Below are 19,963 nucleotides of genomic sequence, written 5' to 3' on the forward strand. Positions count from 1 at the left end.
CACCCCTTCCTTTAACAGAATTAAAGACCTGGTTGATGCTGAATTTTCCTCAGTGTACAGGGTGCAGGATGTATCCTGTGTCAGCTAATGCTACACATCCAGTACCACGTTGCTGCTGTTATTGCTGCTGAAGTAGCAGCAGCACGGGTGATGAGTGAGGCTGTATCACAGTAGGCACTTCACAGAGACAGGGAATTGCCAGCCTCAGAAAAGTTACACTCAGGACCAACAAAGAAGGTGAGGGGTAAACAATTCACAAGGAATAGAAGAGCTGTGAACCTAGCTCTCCTTGCAGGGTCACTTCCCTGCTGGAAACACTCCCTTCAACCTACACTTTGTGACCATATGGTAAATACAGGCAGTAAAAAACCCTTCACATCAATCAGTGCACCAGGCATGCTGCCCTGAACCTTCCCTCACAGCCATGGCTGTTAACAAGCTCATGTGCTCATTGCTGCTGGGGAGCTTCCAATTGTTTGTGGAGCTCAGGTTTGGTACAAGAGCAAAAAGGAGCACTGATGTTTGTGACACCCCTCTCACTTGTACCAATGTGTCTGACTTTCTTATCAGATGAATAATAAAATTAATAAGGGTTTTTTGTCTTAATAATGAGCGCAAGTAATATAAACATATGGTCATGCTTTTACCTAATGTTAATTTTCAAGTATTTAGGATTTCCTTTCTTGACACACCAACACAGTTTGATGCTTTTACAGACATTAAATAATCTAGATCCATGGTAAAATAGAACTGTTGTTCAGAACACATACAGTGGGATCAGTGACACTTGCTGAACAGGAAATATCTAACTTTTAGTGCCTAACATGAGGCATAACATTATATTAAGGACTGTAATTATTCATCACAGTCAGTGCATGACAGAACTTTTAATGTTATGCTTTAAGCAAGAAAGTAATATTTTCACAAATCTTTCAAAGTGTTACAGAGCTGAAAACTATCTTAGGTACTAGAAAATATTTTATGGAGTATTGCTGGGAGAATACATTTTCAGTTTTGCAACAACATTGATGAAGCTGTGAGATGAAAACATTACCATTACTTGAAATAATATTCTACATTACATGATATAGACTACAAAATGTGTATATTTTGTACATGTTGAGTGTACGCACTCAAACATGTGTTAAAAAAGCCTCCTTATGCTGATGAACCTACAGGTGAAAGAGCCATGTGAGATAAGTTCAGTGTTTTACTTGTGAGAGAAATGGTGGTGTATATAACATTGTGGACAATTGCAATATTTTGGGAAAAGATTTGACATTACAAAGCTTGAAAAGAGCATATTGTATTAAATAGAAATGAATCTTTTATGCTAATAGGTATTGTGTTTCTTTTGGAGACAGGCAAATATTTGGACTGTCCATTATTTAGAGAGAGGATATCCTCTTAACCTGATACCCTAGAATTTATAAACAAAAATATTAAGAAAATGTAGTTTCTGTGGGAAATATTGGTGTTCCAATGTCAATATTGAATTGACATTGCCCTTTATTGTTAAAAGGGCAGTCAGATACAGAGGTTTTGTTGCAGATTGTTGTAAAGGTTTGGTTGCATAAATTGCATGCACCTTTTGTTACTAATGTCACCATCATTAAAATCTGATTCAGTCTTACTTCCTTTAAAATGTGAATTTTAAGATCTTATGAATTTTACCAACATGAAAGAATCATTCTTTTACTTTTACATTCTTTTACTTCATTACATTCTGTAATGTTTGTGGCCAGGTCTTTGTTACAATATCAAAATTTCTTTTAGTAATTTTGTGAGCAATTTAGAGGCACAGTGAAAGGGATGGGACTCATTATGTTAATGAAATTTGAGGTTAATAATTAAATCCTGGTAACTAGAGGGGAAGGTATACTTTACAAACATTCCTTCAAGGCTCTGTAATTGCTGCACAGTTTAAACCCATAACAAATTCTCTGAAGTCAGCCATTCAATGTTTTTGCTAACAGCACAGGAGCTGTGGTGTGTTCTACAGTGAGCTCCCTCGTGGCAGTGGTAGCACTGAACATATTGGCATTCAGTGAGGCTTCTACATGTTTCTCAGGCCACTGCAACAAGTTACTCCTGCCTTATGCCAAAACCTTTGCTTTGGCAGGCTTCACTTAATGGCAAATTGCCTGGGTAGAGACAGCTGTGAGATGGTATTTCTTTACATTTCAAGTCAAGTAGCACTTAACTGTGCACAAAGGGCAGTGCTGGTAGTACTGAAGAGAGGAAAAAGAAATAAGAAGCCATTTGTTAATTCTAAGAGCTTTTTCTATAACCAAATAAATTATTCTGTGTGAATGAGTTCATAGCTCTGAGCACAGGATGTGCTGCATTAGATAACTGTATATTATCCATTCTGCTGGGTCAATAGCACTGAGCACTGGGTCATGTATTATGGTTTATTCCTTCTTTCAGTCAAGGTCAGGTCAGTTAATTTGGCCAGTATTTGAATAATATTTTATTGAAACGAATTCAACAGCAATCAATTTCCTCATACCTTTTACCATTACCTAAATTATTCCATTTGTTAAAAAAATGTTCTTGGTTGGTAAAAAGCTGATATTCTTTAGCTAATTTGTGCCCTGAGGAGATCCCTTTTGTAGAAATTCCAGCTCACTAGTTTTGAATTTGTGTCTTATGGAATGTTGTGTAATTACAGAGGATCATCAATACCTGTAGCTGCATTATTGTAGTTGCTCATGTGATAGATAGTTTTCAGTTGCAGACCATGGTGTAGAGGACTAGAGCTTATGGAAAGCATTGTTAAAAATCATATGTTATGTATAATACATAAATGGAGATGTGTCCTTCTTCTCCACTCTGTGAGAGAGTTCAGTGCAAAGTAACAAAAGCTCCACCCTTGCTTGTGTGCCAGCTCAGGGGAAAACACACCAAAAGTGCCATAAATTTGCAAGTTTTCTCATATCAGTGAGGGAATAAGGTAAAGTATGAGTGTTTTTGAAAATGCCAGGCAAAAGTGAAATTACAGAGGTATTTAAAATAGTGAACTTAATAACTTGGTTAGAAGGAGTGACATATTTTGAACCTCAGGATGTTATGTTTACATGCATCCATGTGTATTCACATGCTGCATCTAGTGTGGGCTGTAGAGATAAAAGGCATATTTAACATCTTATTCCAGAAATTTTACCTTTCTTTTGCAACACTGCAGCTCACTCATTCCTTCTGATGAGTTATTTCTGGGCTACTGTACATCTGTGATAATGCAGTCTTCTGGGGCTAGTCTCTACAATTTTATCATACTGAGGCCAAAAGGCCTATCCTGCCCTAACACACAAATATTTTATTTATAGGCCAGTAGGACAGAAGCCTTCCCATTCTTTATCTTTTATAACACTCCACATTATGTGGTATCATGTAGGGGAGAACTTGAAGTTAATTTCAGCTCCACGGATAACCTTTGGCATGAACACTTAAATATAGAGGCAGAGCAGAAACAAACAGTGGGATGCTGTAAGAGGGGAACAAACTCTCCTGCCAACATCTCTGGAGCAGCTGCCCCTCTTGAGAGAGAATAAGTTAGCACTCATTAAGTTGATTACTGCTATTTCCTTAGGGACCCTGCAGTACAAATGACCTGAAACATGCAGGGTGTCACACATCCTTTAAAAATTCCAGGGTGTCCTTACAGTCAGGCAAAGAAAAGCTATTGGAGTCATGATTTCCACATTTCTACTTGGCTTTTAGTGACTTCACAAAAGGAGTAAGTGTAGCTGAGCCAAATAACCAGAAATCAATTTTAATTTTACAGTGTGCTATCCCAGCCTCCTGGTTATGCTATGAGAATGTACAGGCTCATTTCCACTCTTGTGTAGCACTGAGAGCTGCAGACAGATGGTACTGGAGGGAAGGCACTTTGACTTTGAAGTGGTCCTGCCCCTGCCCCACAGAGAAAACCCAGGATTGTCCCTAAACTGAGCCTCTGCTAAAAAAAGAAGGTTAAGAAGATACCTAAATACCTGCTCTAATCTTTGCTGAAGAAAAAGTCCTATTGGTTTAATTTGATTTTTGACTTGGATCCTCCTGTGGGTAGCCCATAGTAAAAGCCTTGAGATTGTTGTTTTTGCCAGCTGAACCACTCTTTTGTTTCTTGTGTAGTACCAGTATATTCTGTGTGAAAAAGGGTGATCTGAAACTCCCTGATACAGCACTTTATAGTTCCTCTCTCTGTCCCAGAGGCAACAGCTTAATCTTGGGGAAGTGGAGACCTCACACAGGTTGTGCTTTCGTGTAGTAGACGTGGAATTAAATCCTAGAAATTAAAAGACACCCAAACCAAACAAACCAAAATGCCAGAAGCAAGTAAAAATATAATTAAGAACTGACACATTATTTTTTTTCTATGTTTCAACATGAAATAGAATAGGTTTTGGATGAGATGAGGCATCTGTGCTAAATCATGCCCTTGCCTGTTTAAATGTAAGGAAAAAAATATTTTTTAAGCCTTTTGACCTTGTTTTTTTCAAAGATGGTATTAATTTTCCCTGAATCAATATTCTGTCTCCATGAATAGCTATTTCACACACTTTACAGGGATTCAGCTTTTATATTTCTAGAAGCTTTAACAGCCTATCTCAGAACTTTAGAAATGACAGATAAAAGGAAAGTTTTCAAGGTTGCTTACTGTTTTGCAGGACTCAATTCTTTTACAGCATGCAATTTTTTTATTTATCAAAAACATAGTTGACATTGCTACAGAAAAAATGATGACTGAGAACTATATTTTTGCACTAGATTTAGCTCATTTTCTAAGTCATCTCTGTGAGCTCAGCTGCAGATTTTCTCTCCTGCAACTTCTCATTACCGATATTTTGCTGGGGAACCTGGTGAAAATCCTCAGGCTCAGTGGTAGCGTGACATTCCTGGAGAATCCTCTTCCTATAGTCTCAAATTATAAAGTCATCTCAGGTTATGGGGTCACACACTGGTTGTGCAGATCACAGGGTAACAGCAGCAGCCACTCCTGTAGTGAAAAAAGTGTATTCCAGCAAAATAAAAAGGCCAGTCACTGGGGAGTGTGATTAGCAACAATGCATATGCAAATAGAGACAGCAGATAAAGGACTCAAAGGACATCCCTGAAGAAGAACCACCAGGCAACGAGCATGTACAAGATGAAAGGAAATTTTATTTAATATATCTGCCACTAATGGTATGCACTTCATATAATAAAACATCCTGGGAAGTGACAGAACCACACCATTTAATGTTGTTGTGGGAACTAACAGTTTACACTAAAAAATGTGTGTTTCTCATTCACAGTTTAGGAATTTCTCTTTTAAACAGCTTAATCTTTAAAATAATGAACAAACAAGTCTGGTTTGCTGAGCTGTTATATAATACTACAGTATTTAATTTGCAATTTTTCTGCCTTTACAGTATCAAAGGTGCCATCCACTTTTGCTTGTATTTGTTCTTCAGTAGTCTGTTACCAAACACTACAAAGCAGCAATTTCTTTTCAGAGCACATCAGAGAAAAAGTGAGGAAAACAAAAGGGTAAAATCTCCATGGAAAGGGAGCTAAGAGAGGGTGTTTTGCACAGCAAAGAACCTCTTGTTTCTGCATCTAAGATCTCGTCAAAAGCAGTAAAAATGTCACCCTAAAAGCTCTTTAAGGCGTTCAGTGACAGATCAGAGCAGTGCACCAGCAGGTCCATGACCTGCTCCCTGGCAGGAACAGACAGCAACGAGGCAAACACAGAAAGTGAGGGGACAGGACTGAGATGACTTTCCTACAGGAATACAGAGGGGACCTGTATGTTCTTCTATCACACACTTCAAACTAAGTCCTATAGGAACTCCTGTTTGTGTGGTGTGAAGAACTGCAGTGTGCAGTCCAAAAATCACAGAGTCAAATATTTTCACAGGTGAGGTGTGTACAGCTCAGCAGGGCTAAATCTTAAAAGCCTAGACAGCACAGTCTTGCTGGGCCTTCAAGGTTAGCACAGGAGCAGAATGTTTAAAATGGACAAACCTTGCAGAAAGCCTGATGCTCTGGGGTCCCAGGCAGTCACAGCTACATGTGAGCTTAAAGCAGCCCAGAGAGCAGCATTCCTTGAGTACAAGATAAGGCTCAGTGTGATGATAAACTGGGCTCACTGCCTCAGAAGTTCAGTAGCATAGCACATACAGCATAAAACACCACAGGTCCATAATCATGTATAACAAGGTGCAGTGTTTGATTTCTAACAGATTAGCAGCTCCTACTGCTTGTTCTCCACCTGCTGTAGGAGTCTCATCTGACCTCACTGGCTTCTGCAATAGCAACAACAGAGTGAGAGTCTGATCTCCAGGGATCTGTGTTAGTAAAAAAGGATTATGATCCCCATCAAGCTTGGTCAAAAGCTGAGGATTTCTATTTCAGATATAAACAGCATGCACAGATGAATTGTTCAAAAGCAACACTTCCCTTGGTAATTGCTTGTAGCAATAAAAGAAAAAGAGAAGAAAATTATGTGACATAGATGCCAAGGTGTCCACAGGCAGAATGTTTCTTTCAGGTGTTACCAGCCAAAATTGTGTGGGTACTTCATCCTAGAAAGGCCAAAATAAATAATTTGTGTGTGAAAGCACAGCTAATATTGAAGAGTTTTACTGTTATTTCCCAGCTCACTGCTAGTGGTAAGCAGCTACTTTTACCTCTTGGAGGAGGCTTCCAATAGGGTCCCCAGCCCCCTGCTTAATGCAGATGTTCTCTCAGGCAGAGCAGGCAGGACAGGAGTCACTCCTTTCTCTATGCCATGCTGCCAGCAGTAGCCTTTCTGAGGTATTTTGGCTAAATCATAGAAAGAAGTGGTGCCAGGTTCAGAAGTATCAAACCCCCCAGAAAGCTGTGGGAGTTCAGGGGCTGGGTATTTAGCCAGAATTTTGTGCCTATGGGATGAAAAGGGGGTTCAGATAGATTCTCTACAACTCTCAACATGCCTAAACTCATCAGCCTCTTGATCTGCACACTCCTCACCCTGTCAGCTCTCCTCACTGACTGCTGCAAGGGCAAACAGGGCACATTCTGCTGACACCCTGGAACACCTCAGGAGGGCCAGAGATTTAGAGTTTCCCCTGGGATCTTCTCCTGTGTAATTTGACTTTGGTAACAGAGATAAAGTGGGGTATTGTATCCAGAAAAGCAGAAGCTAGTGATTTAGGGATTCTCCCATTCAGGACGTGAAAGTCAATAATCGGTGATCACAAGGTGAGCCTTTTGCATGAAGGATTGCTTTTGAAAATTTGTCTTACTCTTCTTTTTCTCCCTTTATAACTATTTCTCCATCCTGCCTTCTTTCTTTATTGTTAAATAAAAAAAACAAAAAAAGAGTAACCCACAAATTACCATTGAAAAGTCTGAAGTTATCCTAAAGGACATTCCTTTTATAATTTCACACTGTTGCCATACATTGTAGCAGATAAAGTATAACAAACTTTCACTTATCAGCATGCTCCAAACTAAGTAAACAAAAAATGTCCTGTCTTGATGTACATTTATTTATTTGCTGACTAAAATCAAGAGAAGACAGAGATGAGTTTCTCTGATGCTCTCAGCCCAGGACAGTGGAAATTTGTGATCAGACTTCTGTCTGAGCAGTGCAGTGGGTCAGAGGAAGGCAGAAAGTAGCTATTCTAAAAATGTATGTTCATAATAAAAGCCACAAAAAGATGACCTTTTCCATCAGTATTGTAAAAATCCCTGGGAAAGAACAAATTTTTCCCTTGATCCTCATCGAATACCATTAGTGGTTGCTGCAGTTAACAGAAGTAGGTTTTCTTTCTGTGTAAGGAGAAGCTGTGTGTGGGAAGCAGTGAAAAAGCTTGAGTTACTTCTTTCTGAGTGCTTTCACAAGTAGCTCAGTCAAGCTCACAAATGTCCCTTTAAACTCTTTCAGCTTTGAAAAATCAACAGGAGAATCTTAATACCAGAAAACAAAGTATTTAGAGCTACTGAAACAAAATTTTTTGAATAAGGGATTGCAAGCACATGACTACATGGAATTTTAAATTCCATTAAAAATGTTTTATGTAACTGTCCTTCCTGTCACATTTTTAGACCTCCAGTATTGTTTCAGAGAAATAGCCCTGCACAGTGAGTAATAATACATTGTGGGATCCTGTTCCCATAGATCAGAAATTTCTTAGTTTAATCTTCACCTAAACAAATATTCCCTTAAAAAAATAGAATAATATTCTTAGTGTCATGTGCTGAGTCTTTTGAGTCACTTGGATTCCGAGTAAACAGAGCCCCCCTGCCTGTTCCTGCTTCCTCTGACTCCTGCTTCCTTTCCCACGTGCTTTATTTCTCTGACTGTTTGACCCATGCCTGGGCCTTACAGGTTCCATTGTCCTGTCTTGGCTCCAAGAGCTGATGAGCCACCAAAGTCATTCTGCCACTGGGAACACAGAGCTGAAACTTTTCTACTTTGTGGGAAGTATTTACATGTGGGTGTCAGAGGCACTGGATCCTTTCCACAGAACAGCATAGTCTTCTCTTATCTTGACCTTTCTGTCTCTTCTTTTATTCCCTACACTTTTGTTTTTTGAGCTACTGGATTCTTGGCTAGCTTTACTGTTTGCTATAGACTGTGCATATCTTAAGATTTAGTTTTTTTAACTGAAGTATTCTGAGGAAAGACATGTTTATTTCAGTCATGATAAGAGCTAGACTAAAAGAAATATATTCCTTTTTATTCACATCCCTCCAATGCCTAAATCTAGATTTCATTCCTGAAAGCAGTTTTTCAAGAGGAAATGAGTTAAAAATATGATAGCTCAGAAAATGCTTCTTGGTTTGATTGATGCTTAAACAATATGTAAAATAAGTATGTGACAAGACAACAATGCCACACTTAGAGGAATTTTTCTACTTTGAAGTTAGGTTACAAGTGGTCCCTGTTTGAATGTCACTGATGACACAGAAGAATATTATCTATATTTCTCTTTTCCCTTCTCTCATTCTTTTACCAAAAAAATTAATACACTCAGTGCTCCCTACCCTATTCTGAATACATTTTCACCATTACATACATCTGCCAAAGACTTATGGTGAATCTTAAACTGTAGAACATTAAATGCCTATTGAATATTGAATGGTATATGTCTAACAATAGTTCAAGAATGATGGAGGAAGTCTTGCTGGTAAAAGTGATCATAAGAATATGGCAAACAATGATAAAATTTATGCACCTTAATACAAATTATAAAACAGGTCTTCAGAAATTACAAAGCCCTTGTGTGATATTTTGTGATTTTTTACATATATGGGTCATGATACCAACTACATCCAACAAGGTTTTTTTGTGAGAACACAACGATTTTCTCTCTGAGCTTTCTACTGAGGAAGAAAACCTACTGATTGGATCCAAGTAGTAGCCACATTTTAGCAGCTTCTCTTATGACTTTTTCCAAATTCTTTTGATCTCTGAACTCCTACATATTTGTGACACAGGTATGGATTAATAAAGGTGTGTTCATCCCAGAAACATTTGCGTACCTGCCCCAGCATATAGGAATTTTATTTTCTTGCCTTTTAAAGGCTTCCTATGAAATAATCCACAGATCTCAAGGATTTCCAGACAGTACGATGGAAAACCCTATTCTAATATATAATCTTTGGTGTATTCCCCCCTGAACTGTATGCATTTCACAAAGCAAGGTATGATTATTTCAAGCCTGAAATAGAAATTAACACTTAGAAGGGGGATGACCAAAAAGGGAGAAATGGCAATAAAAGTCCACCGAGTTGATAAAAAACTAAGAGGTTACAGTTGTCTATGTAGAGAATGAATATCCAGCTCTGCTGAGTTGCAGGATTCACAGCAAAAGTTGAATTTATCCAACCTAATAATGTCAAGAATGAGAACAAATTTCTGCAGAGAGAGATATCTAGGCTTCACAGAAACCTAGGGAAATTTGTGTTTGATCAGGAAGTCTATTTGAAAATAGAATTGTGCTTCTTGCTCTTTATGTGTGGGATGATGACTCACATTTACAGAATAACCAGAATAACCAGAGTCGCCAGGAGGCACCATGTTAACATTAACAATGGATAGTTAATATGTGATTGGGAAATCTTCTTAATACCCACTTTCTGAAAGTCCCTGAGTTGGTGTCTGTCTTGGCAAATTCCATGGCAAAAGTCCCACACAAAATTTTGTACCTACATTTGGATTTGACCTTATCAGTGGAAGAACAAGCAAGAAACACAGTTTCTTTCAAAACTGCAGTTGGCCAGAAGCATCACCTACAGACATGATTACCTGCTCATCTCTTCTTGTTGTGTCATCTGAATAATTGGTGCAAATAAGATCAGGATATGAAAAGAAGTACTCACTTGTGCAACAATGTCATACTGCTAAGAATTTCACAGGTGGATATTGGACAAAGGAAGAGACCCCATCAGGGGCTCTTTTAAGCCCTCAGTGAACTAGAAACATTGTTTTCCCCTCTCAACAAATGGCTTCTAGTTTTGGTGGTCAGTGGAGAGCAATTTAAAACATACTTGATGATGCCATCATTTGTGTTTAATCTCATGCAGGTACCTATTTAGAGGCTGAGAGTAACAGAAATATTTAACTAAGCACATGAAACCAAATAATGTCTCTGAAATGAAATGTCAGCCTGAAATTGTTTTGGCATATTTCTAGGTGACCATCCATGTCTCCACAGACCTGTTATTAAACACTGCAGTTTCTTAAAAGGTGTTCTTGATTCACAACACTGTAAGGAAGTGGATGCACCAAGTGGAATAAATGCTAGCAGTTCATCAGCCATCACTGAGAAACACAGTTTTGAGTGAGCATCAAAAAAATGAGCAGCAAAGATGAAGCAGACATGAAGGCCTCTGGATTATGGAGAGGAACAAAAGCCCCCACAGAGAGCTGATAGCATCAGTAAGGTAGACAAGTCACTTCCTTAGTGGAAGCTGAAATCAGATATCATTTTAACAATGTCCACCAGGAAATCACAAAAATGTGTAGGATTCATTGGTTTCTGAAAAAAAAATTGGATGTTTCTCTAAATCTCAAGTTAATGTACATGGTGTTTGTTTTCAGCAAGTTCAACAAGGAGTATGACAAAGATCCTGTTGCCTCCAAACTTAATCATGTTTCTTTATAAATTGCTACCTGATAAGCCATTTATATAACTGTGTCCCAAGTTATTTCCTCTGCTGTCTCTCCACCAACAATGTCTAATCTGACTTTGCTTCCTATGATTCTTATCCAGTGCTGCATTGAATGTCAACATCCAGTCCAAAAATCTAAGTGAACAAAAACCCCCCATATGTTACCTAATATTTTTATTAATTGTTATAATGTCCATAATTTTGAACATAAATCTGGCTATGATAGATCGCTCTCTGAGACATTTTATTCTTTCTTGCTCACAAATTTTAGGTCATTACCTATGGCCCTTCCTTATTAACCAGATTTTCTTCTGTTTTTGTCCCTCCCACTTGGACTATCAAGTAAGTCTTTCTCTTGATCCCCTCTACTGCCTCATTATCTACTTAGATGTCAACCAGGGAATATTGTGCTACTAAAGAAATAATTTGAAGATCTTGAATGAATGTCCATATCACTTCAAGTATTTCAAAGTTTCCACTGTACTCAGATTGATCACCCCTTACAAGATCAGGTAGAAACTGTAAGGAGACAATATCTAGTGCTTTTAGTACCACTAGTTTTCATATAGTTCTAAGTTGTCTAATATCTAAATTAATTTCTTGTCCATTTCATGCTGTTATTTACCTTCTATCAGTACATTTTTGGTACAATCATTATAGCTACTCCCAATCCTACACTCTGATAAAATGATAGACATAATGGTAGCTATGGTCCCATTCCCAGATATTATTTCTGTTTACTTAATCACTGATAAGTGAAAAGTAAATGTGGGAGGGGAGACACTTACTTAGGAGGCTTATTTAATGTAATGAGTCACTGTAAATCAGTACAATTAGGACTAGCTACCTGGAAGCACTGCTCTCCACCATGTATCCATTGTGGGGCAGATGTGTATAAGAGACAGTACAATTAGGACTAGCTACCTGGAAGCACTGCTCTCCACCATGTATCCATTGTGGGGCATGGGCATACTCTGCTGAGGATCAAATTAGCAACCTGTACACCAGCTTGGGAGCTGCATTTAATTCTCACAGTGAGGAGAAGGATGCAGACATGCCTGCCTCAAGAAGAAGATGATGTTGAAGTGAAAAGGAGACTGAATTTATTTGGCTAAGCTAACCTATCAGTGTCTTTAAACAATCACTGTAAGCAATGGAGTGTTTCCTTAATGCCTTCTCTTCTCCCTCCATTATGTCAGTAGCTGCTATTGACACTTTTGCTTTTGACAGTCGTGTTTTCAAATAATTTCCAAATCAAAAGATAGATCTTTTTTGAGACTGCAAGTTATAGAAACTCTCCTGAAGTGTTCTTTTTATTTCTATTTTCTAATACCACTATTTTTCTGGTCTGTACTTTTTCACAGAAACGTTTTTACTTTCTGATAATTTTTTATTTCCTCTAATGCAAATTTCTTGTGTTTATGTGTTGTCATAAAACCTAGTGTTCTCATCACATTTCACTGATAGAATATTCGGCAGTCACAGAGTTCAGTGATCCATAAGTGACCACAGGTGTAATGACCCCAAATGCCTGCACATCAATGGGCTCAAACACACAAAGACTGGATTTGCATCCTAATGGGTGTTTGGAAAAATACTTTATAGGCCATAATGAAGCTATATTGTTGTGTAACTACTGCTAATGTGCTTTAGTAATTAGCTTTGAAACTGTATTTAAATATTTCAGAATCAACTACCCAAAAGAATTCAAAACTTTTAGCAAGATGCATCCCACATCTAATGTCTGATTTAAGGTCTCCAAAGAATAGGTGACACACTTGCCAGTGCCTTCTAACAGATATTTGCACATGGTGTTGTTGTTTAGGTTCTGGAGAAACTGATACATACCTCTTTTTACATGCAAGCACACCATTTGATATAAATCTGAGGTTATAATTTTCATAAGATCATTTCATTTTTGTTTTAAATTTGGAACTTGGAAAGCATCAAAAAGTTGGTTTTTTTTTTCCCTGGATTTATTAGTGTAATAATTCTGAATGTCTGTTTTGAAACTCTACCTAATGAAAGCCTTTCTCCATGATAATCTTCCTGAAATTAAATATTTTTCCAAGGCTTCAGTTGTGGTGGTAGGAATACCAGTCACATATGCATATACTATTTTTATGTATCTGTGTTTCTCCCTTGCTCTCAGTAGAGCTGCTTTTGTAGCTAAAATTGCATGTCTGTTGTACTATTGAGGAGAATAAATATCAGTGAATGATAGACATATCTTACATTTCAAAAGTAAAAGTCTGAGCTATAAAGAGTTTCTTATTTGTGGTCTTCCGTGTATCTACTGAATGGCTGACAAGCAGAAATGGAAACTTCCTAGAGTCTGATTTATGGAAAGTAGAATTCCAAAGATTTAAGTCCTGGATCTGTTAAATTTAATGCTGCTCAACTGCAACAATTAATTCCAATTAAAAAAGTGAGTGAACTCTATCCCCTCATTTTTTTACTTAAAGTTGCCTTGTGAGACCCACCAAGATAAATTTAAGCAAACTGGTTTAAGTTTCTTCAGTCCTATGCTCAACAGTGAAATTTGTTTCTACAAAAATTTTGTTGTGACCTTTAAAAGTTTGCTGCTAATTAATTGTACTTCTGAAACAAAATTTGTCATAAAATGTATCAGACTATCACCAGTTTTCATGGAAGTATTAGGAAATTTAATTAACTGGTTTATGACACTAAAGGAGGAGATCACATAGGGATTAAGGAAAGCAGCAATTGTGTTTGATTTCTGTCAGCACTTCTGTAACAGAAAACAGCCATTATCATCAACAGAGTTGTGGATACTGGTAAAGAAAGCAAGAAATGTACACACACAGATCATAGTCTAAGATCTCATTCATTCATGCCAGACATACGGATTTCATGTGAAATATATGAATATGAGTGATAAGACTGACTAAAGGCTGCAAGGCTAAGTACTACCTAAGTACAGTCTATCCTCTATTCTCTTTACAGGTGATCCTCTGTGTCCAGCATCAGGACTGGCTGTTTGTACCCAGAGTGTTCCTCAGTTGTGGTGCTTCCTGCAACTGCCTGAGCTGCCTCCATAGACTCCCTGCATGTGTGTGTGTACAGGCTTGTACTTGGATCACGAACATTGGGCTGTGCTAACTCATCCAGCTCTAAGGAAAAAAATATCATATTCTTTGGTGGAGTCTAAAATGAAATTAATTCAGCTCCTGGAATAGTACTTAAAAGGTGTTTTTCTGTGGGCTTGTTTAATGAACAGCTGCTTCCTATTAAGGGAAGGGTAGATCCTCTTTCTACGTTTTACAAAGGAAACTTAGGATTAATTAAATTAATTATTCTACATGGTAATTAGTAGCCCTTGGAATTTTCCACATCCCTACAAGTTTGCAAGTCAGTTATCAAGCTCACAAACATAAGCTCTCTCTGCTTTCCTTGTCATCTGTTTCAAAGCAAAAGCTGAGTTAATTCTTATCGCTCACTCTGCAAACAGAAGGAAAAGGTAAGTGAAAAAATCACACTAACATGTATAGTCTTGCATAAAATTAAAATCTCTTACTCTTGGAGTCATGCTTTACTCAGACTGGGGACATAAAATTATGAAAGAAGTAGTACACTAGTGCTTGTAGAGCTGAACTGATGCTTCCTTTCCTTCTAACTCTGTGAGAAGTAAAGCCTTGTTACCTTTTGAGATGACTAAGCAGGCCTTAAGGTTTGCACCTACATTATATTTAGCTGTTCTTTAGAAATAAGATAATTTTTAATAAATTGTCCCCAGTAATTATGAAAGACCAATACATTTTGTTGGGTTTTGTTTCCCTTTTTATATAATTGCCCCAGCATAGCTGATTGGAACAGTTGTGGCTCTGATACTTGTATTTTCTTCCTATGTATTTATACTACATTTGCTCGGTTGCATTTTGTCACACCTAACTCCTCCTGGCAGTTTGGTTAGAAAGCTTCCTGGTGCCCATTTTAAAAGGACTATGTAAATTGCAGAGGATTACCTCTAAAAAAGCTGGGAGAGTAAGACCCTCTTCCTCAGAGTAAGATCTTTCCAGCCAGTAAAGTTTTAATCAAGTAGAAGTTGAGCTCAGCTGTGTAAAAAGCTGTGGATGGTGTTATAATATTATTATATCAAAAAGTCTCTTCCAGCTTTAAAAAAGCTACATAACCATGTAATGGTTCTTAGCTTGAAATGTGTGAATTTTAAGTGCTGTTCTCATGAACAGAAGGTGCAATGTTCTTCAAAATATCAGTAAGACCCCGCGTTTAAAGACATGAAAGCCTTGTGAAAGATCATTCTTCAATATCAGCTGCATTATCTCCTTAGATATTTTAAATAGTAAATGTGATAATCTACCTTAATACCCTTGAGACTAAAATTAAATACTTTTGGGTTTCAAATCCAGCAGGTGCCATTTGGAAAGGCTGAAATTAAGTAGAGTGGGGACTTTGGAGACCGAAGACCTCAGGAGGTTCTGTTCAAGCTTCAGGCCACAGTGAGGCAAAAGGTATTATCAAAACCAAATATCAGACCACAGAGGGACAATATGTATTGCTATGTGCATAAAAATAAAAATGTATAAATAATAAATAATAAAAAATAATAAAATTAAATGTAATAACATAACAATAAAAAGGAGATTAATAGGATAAAACATGCAGTATTTTAGCCCCTCCAATGCATCTCTCTACTCTTCCTCTTTCAGGGGTATGCGTGGGAAGGAACTGCACAGCGTTCACATTATTTGACCCTATACTCAAAGGCATCACAACTCAGTGTTTAATCAGAAACATTGAAGCTTCTCAGTCTCCCTGTAAAATGTTATTTGAAAACCCTGTAAGAGTATAAGTTTGAGCAGTGGGATTGGCTCCATCTCCTGGGCAGGTCTCACAGGCTCTTTTGGAGCCTGAGATTGTCCCAGGGAATACTGAGAAGGCAAGTGCTGAAGGGAAAACAGCTGTAAATCCAACTGTCTTTTACAGGGCCTTGCTTGAAAATGAGAATTTTTTCAGAGATTGTCTTGTTGTCTTGTTTCTGTGGGCTCACCGGTATCAGTTCTTTCTCTCCCCACCACCAAAACAAGTGAGAAGTTATCTAAACTTAAGTTTGACTATAACAAAAACCAGGTTTGATCTGAACTGCATTTAGACAAATTGAATGCCCTTGTATTAATTAATTAATTAATTGAAACACTATTAATTTTTAGAGATTCATTTAAATTTTTAGAGATCCCCTAATATTGTGTTTTTTAAAGAAAAAATTCCTGTGTTTGTCTACCATGGAGAAGGTCCCCCACAGGAAAGAAGCAGCCCTTAGAAGACCTCTACTTACACAGTCCTCTGGACAAAAAAAAATAATCTGGAAGGGGGGCAGGGAAGGTGCTCTCTATTTCAAAGGATTTTCTATTATTTTCATCTCCTTCTTTCCTTCCTATTTTTTCTGTGTGATTTTCTTTGTTCTCTGTAATGCCACTTCCTTAAGGTCAATCTATTGTTATCCTGGAGTCTGATTGAGATATCAGGCTGAGTCATGCAATGTTTGCCAACTCCACACCTTTCAGCAATCTGACATAGAGAGTGGAGGTAAAATAGCTGTTTGTGATTATTACTGCTTCCTAAATAAAGGCTGTTTTTAAAAAAAGAAAATGAGCTAGAAAAGGAGCTGTTAAGAAAATTAACTTTTCAATGCATTTTCTTAGAGTTTTCATAAGCCTGTAATGAAACTGCAGCTGTCCAGGGCCAGCAGCATTCACAAATAATACCATAGCATTACAGGCATGTGAGTTTAAGAGAGAGAACAGAATGAATTTAACGCATATATTAAATCCACTGAGGATGCAGAATAAGAATCAATAAGAGAAAAGAATTTAAAAATTCTGAGAGATTACTGAAAATCTATCTTTCATTTCAGAAATAAAATTTTACACTAACAACATGCAAGAAACCCCACACCAAATCCTTACCCAGAGAAGAAAAAGACTACACAAAGCCTAGCTTGTGTGAATCATATCTACTGTGAGCCATTATTTGAGACACTAACCCTAATTTTGTTTGCAGCAATCTTGTATCCCAAATTATTTTGCATTTCCTTTAAACAGTTTCTAACAACTGCATGAAACACCCATATTGCAGCCCAAATGCTCAAAAGGGGCATCCTGAGATAGTTGCACATGTGGTGGTGAGGTACATGTTGATTCAAAATTTTTCCACCCAACTGATATTATTGAAACTGTTAGAAAAAAATAAATTTCTGATAAGGAAAAATGCTGCTGATCTGATTGTGAATGAACTAAAGCTCTGGCTAGATACATAGGCATATGTTTACTTTTGTTACCTTACATCTACAAAGCAAATTTTGATAACTAAACCCAAACAGGATTCTATTTTTCTTTTCCCTTCCCTTTTGGATTTGCCCTTGCAGTCATTGCTCAAAATTCCCTCCTCCAGTCCCTGATGTATCACAGGTGCCAGAGATGCAGCTTTCAGGCTGTCCCTCCCTTAGTTTTTTAGGTGATGTTTGTAAGCACACCTTTGCTGGGGAGGGGAGCAGTAGGAATAACTGTACTTAAAAGTGACTGTTTTCAAACTGTGTGAATTCTGGTATCATGAGAGGAAAAACACTGATCTAACTCTTCAGCCCGCATCTCTGGCATCTTGAGACTTTGGTAAATTTAAGAATAGTTCTTTCAAAATATGTAGGTTCAGACTACCTGCGTCACTGTTTCTATAAAAAGATCGCTATAACTAATGATTTGCCCAAATGGTCACATTGACCCTGCTGTGCCATGTGTTGTTGTCATGGTGATGCTGTTGTGGGTGTTGTCTGAACAGGAAGTGGATGAGGCCTTCTGGAGGCAGCTTGAAGCAGACTCAAAGTCACAGGAACTGGTTCTTGTGGGGACTTTAGGTACCCTGATATCTGCTGGAGAAGCAACAGAGTGAAACAAATAGTCTGTGAGGTTCCTGGAAAGAACTGATGACAGATTCTTGTCATAGGTAGTCATGGACCCCAGAAAGAATGGTTTGCTGCTCAGCCTCATACTAACAAACAGGAAAGGCCTCACTGGAGATGTGAAGGTTGTGGGGCAGCCTTGGCTGAAACAGCTGTAACATTGTGGAGTTCAGTATCAGTCAGGGAGGAGGCAGGATGGCACATAGAGATTGCAGCCATGGACTTCAGGTGAGATAACTCTATTCTCTTCAGGGATCTTCTTGGAAAAATCCCATGACAACAGGCCATGCAGGGAAGAGGGATCCAAGAGAGTTGGATGATTATTAAGGACCACTTCCAGGCTTAAAAAAGATGCATCCCAATGAGCAAGAAATCAGGTAAAGGAGGAAAGAGACCTGTGTGGATGAATAAAGATCTTCTGTTGTTATTCAGGTGTAAGCAGGAAACACACAGGAGATGGAAGCAGGTCAGGCAACTTGGAATGAATACAAAGAGGTTGTCAGAGTAAGTAGAAATGAGACAAGGAAGGCCAAGGCCCATCTGGAATTTAACCTGGCCAAGGACATCCAGGAGAACAAGGAGAGCTTTCTCAAACATATCAATAGCAAAAGGAAAAGTAAGGATAATGTGGGTCCATTACTAAATGGAGGAGAGAGCCCTGGTAACAGAGTGCAGAGACCGCAGAGTTACTAAATGCCTTTTTTGTATTGGTCTTCATGGGCAAGACCAACACTAAGGATCTCTGGCACAAGAGATCAGGACAAAGGGATGTTGAAAAAACCTTTGTCAAAGAGGATTGGGTTAGAGAGCACCTAGACAAAACTGAAATACACAAGTCCATGACCCCTGATGGGATCCATTCATGAGTGCTGGTGGACAGGCATAGTGAGGTTCTCACAATCATCTTTGAAAAGTCATGTCAATCAAGAGTGATACCTGAGGGCAGGAATAAAGCAGATGTTAGCCCAGGCTTCAAAAGGAGCAAGAAGGAAGATCCAGGGAACTACTGGATCAGTCACCTCTCTTTATCCCCTGGAAACATGATGGAATGCCTCTTTCTGGAGGCAATTTCTATTACAAAAGTGTGATCAGGAGTAGTCAGCATGGATTAACTAAGAGTAAACCATACTTGGCCAGCCTGATTGCCTTCTATGATGAGCAACTACCAGGATGGATGAGGGGAGAGCAGTGGATATTGTCTACGTTGACTTCAAGACTTCTGACATTGTCACTCACAACATCCTCACAGGCAAATGCTGGAAGTGTGGAGTAGGTGAGTGGACAAAGAGGTGATTTGAGAACTGGCTCAGATCCCAGAGGGTTGGGACAGCAGATCCCAGAGGGTTGTAATCAGTGGCACAAGGTCTAGCTGGAGGCCTGTCACTGGTGGTGATCCCCAAGGTTCAGTACTGGGCTCGATATTGTTTAACTTTTTACCAATAGCTTGGATGAAGGGGCAGAGGCCTCCTCAGCAAGTTCTCTGATGATACAAAGCTGGGAGGAGGGGTTGATACTCCAGAGTTCTGTGCAGCCCTTCAGAAGGACCTTGACAGGCTGGACAGATGGACAGAGAAGAACCATCTGAAATTCAACAAAGGTGAGTGCAGGGTGCTGCACCTGGGGAGGAACAACCCCAGGCACCAGTACAGGCTGGGAGTGACCTGCTGGAAAACAGCTCTGTGGAGAAGGACCTGGGGGTCCTGGTGAACAACAAGCTGTCCATGAGCCAGGAGTGTGTTCTTGTGGCCAAGAAGGACAATGGTATCCTGCGATGCAATAGGAAGAGCAGTTCCAGCAGGTCAAGCGAGGTGATCCTGCCCCTTTACTCAGATCTGGTGATCTTTACTTTACTCCTCATCTGGCATTGTGTCCAGTTCT

At 38.6% G+C, this 19,963-nt stretch overlaps 1 long non-coding RNA gene across 1 annotated transcript; it reads left to right on the plus strand.

Moving 5' to 3' along the window:
- Positions 1 to 14,121: 14,121 nt before the first annotated feature.
- Positions 14,122 to 19,636, plus strand: LOC107215289. Its single transcript, XR_001525143.3, has 3 exons — positions 14,122 to 14,629; positions 15,540 to 15,641; positions 15,840 to 19,636. It is a non-coding gene; the product is annotated as an uncharacterized LOC107215289 (long non-coding RNA).
- The last annotated feature ends 327 nt before the right edge of the window (positions 19,637 to 19,963 follow it).

This window comes from Parus major, chromosome 2 (genome assembly GCF_001522545.3).
Source record: "Parus major isolate Abel chromosome 2, Parus_major1.1, whole genome shotgun sequence".
Lineage (NCBI taxonomy): Eukaryota > Metazoa > Chordata > Aves > Passeriformes > Paridae > Parus > Parus major.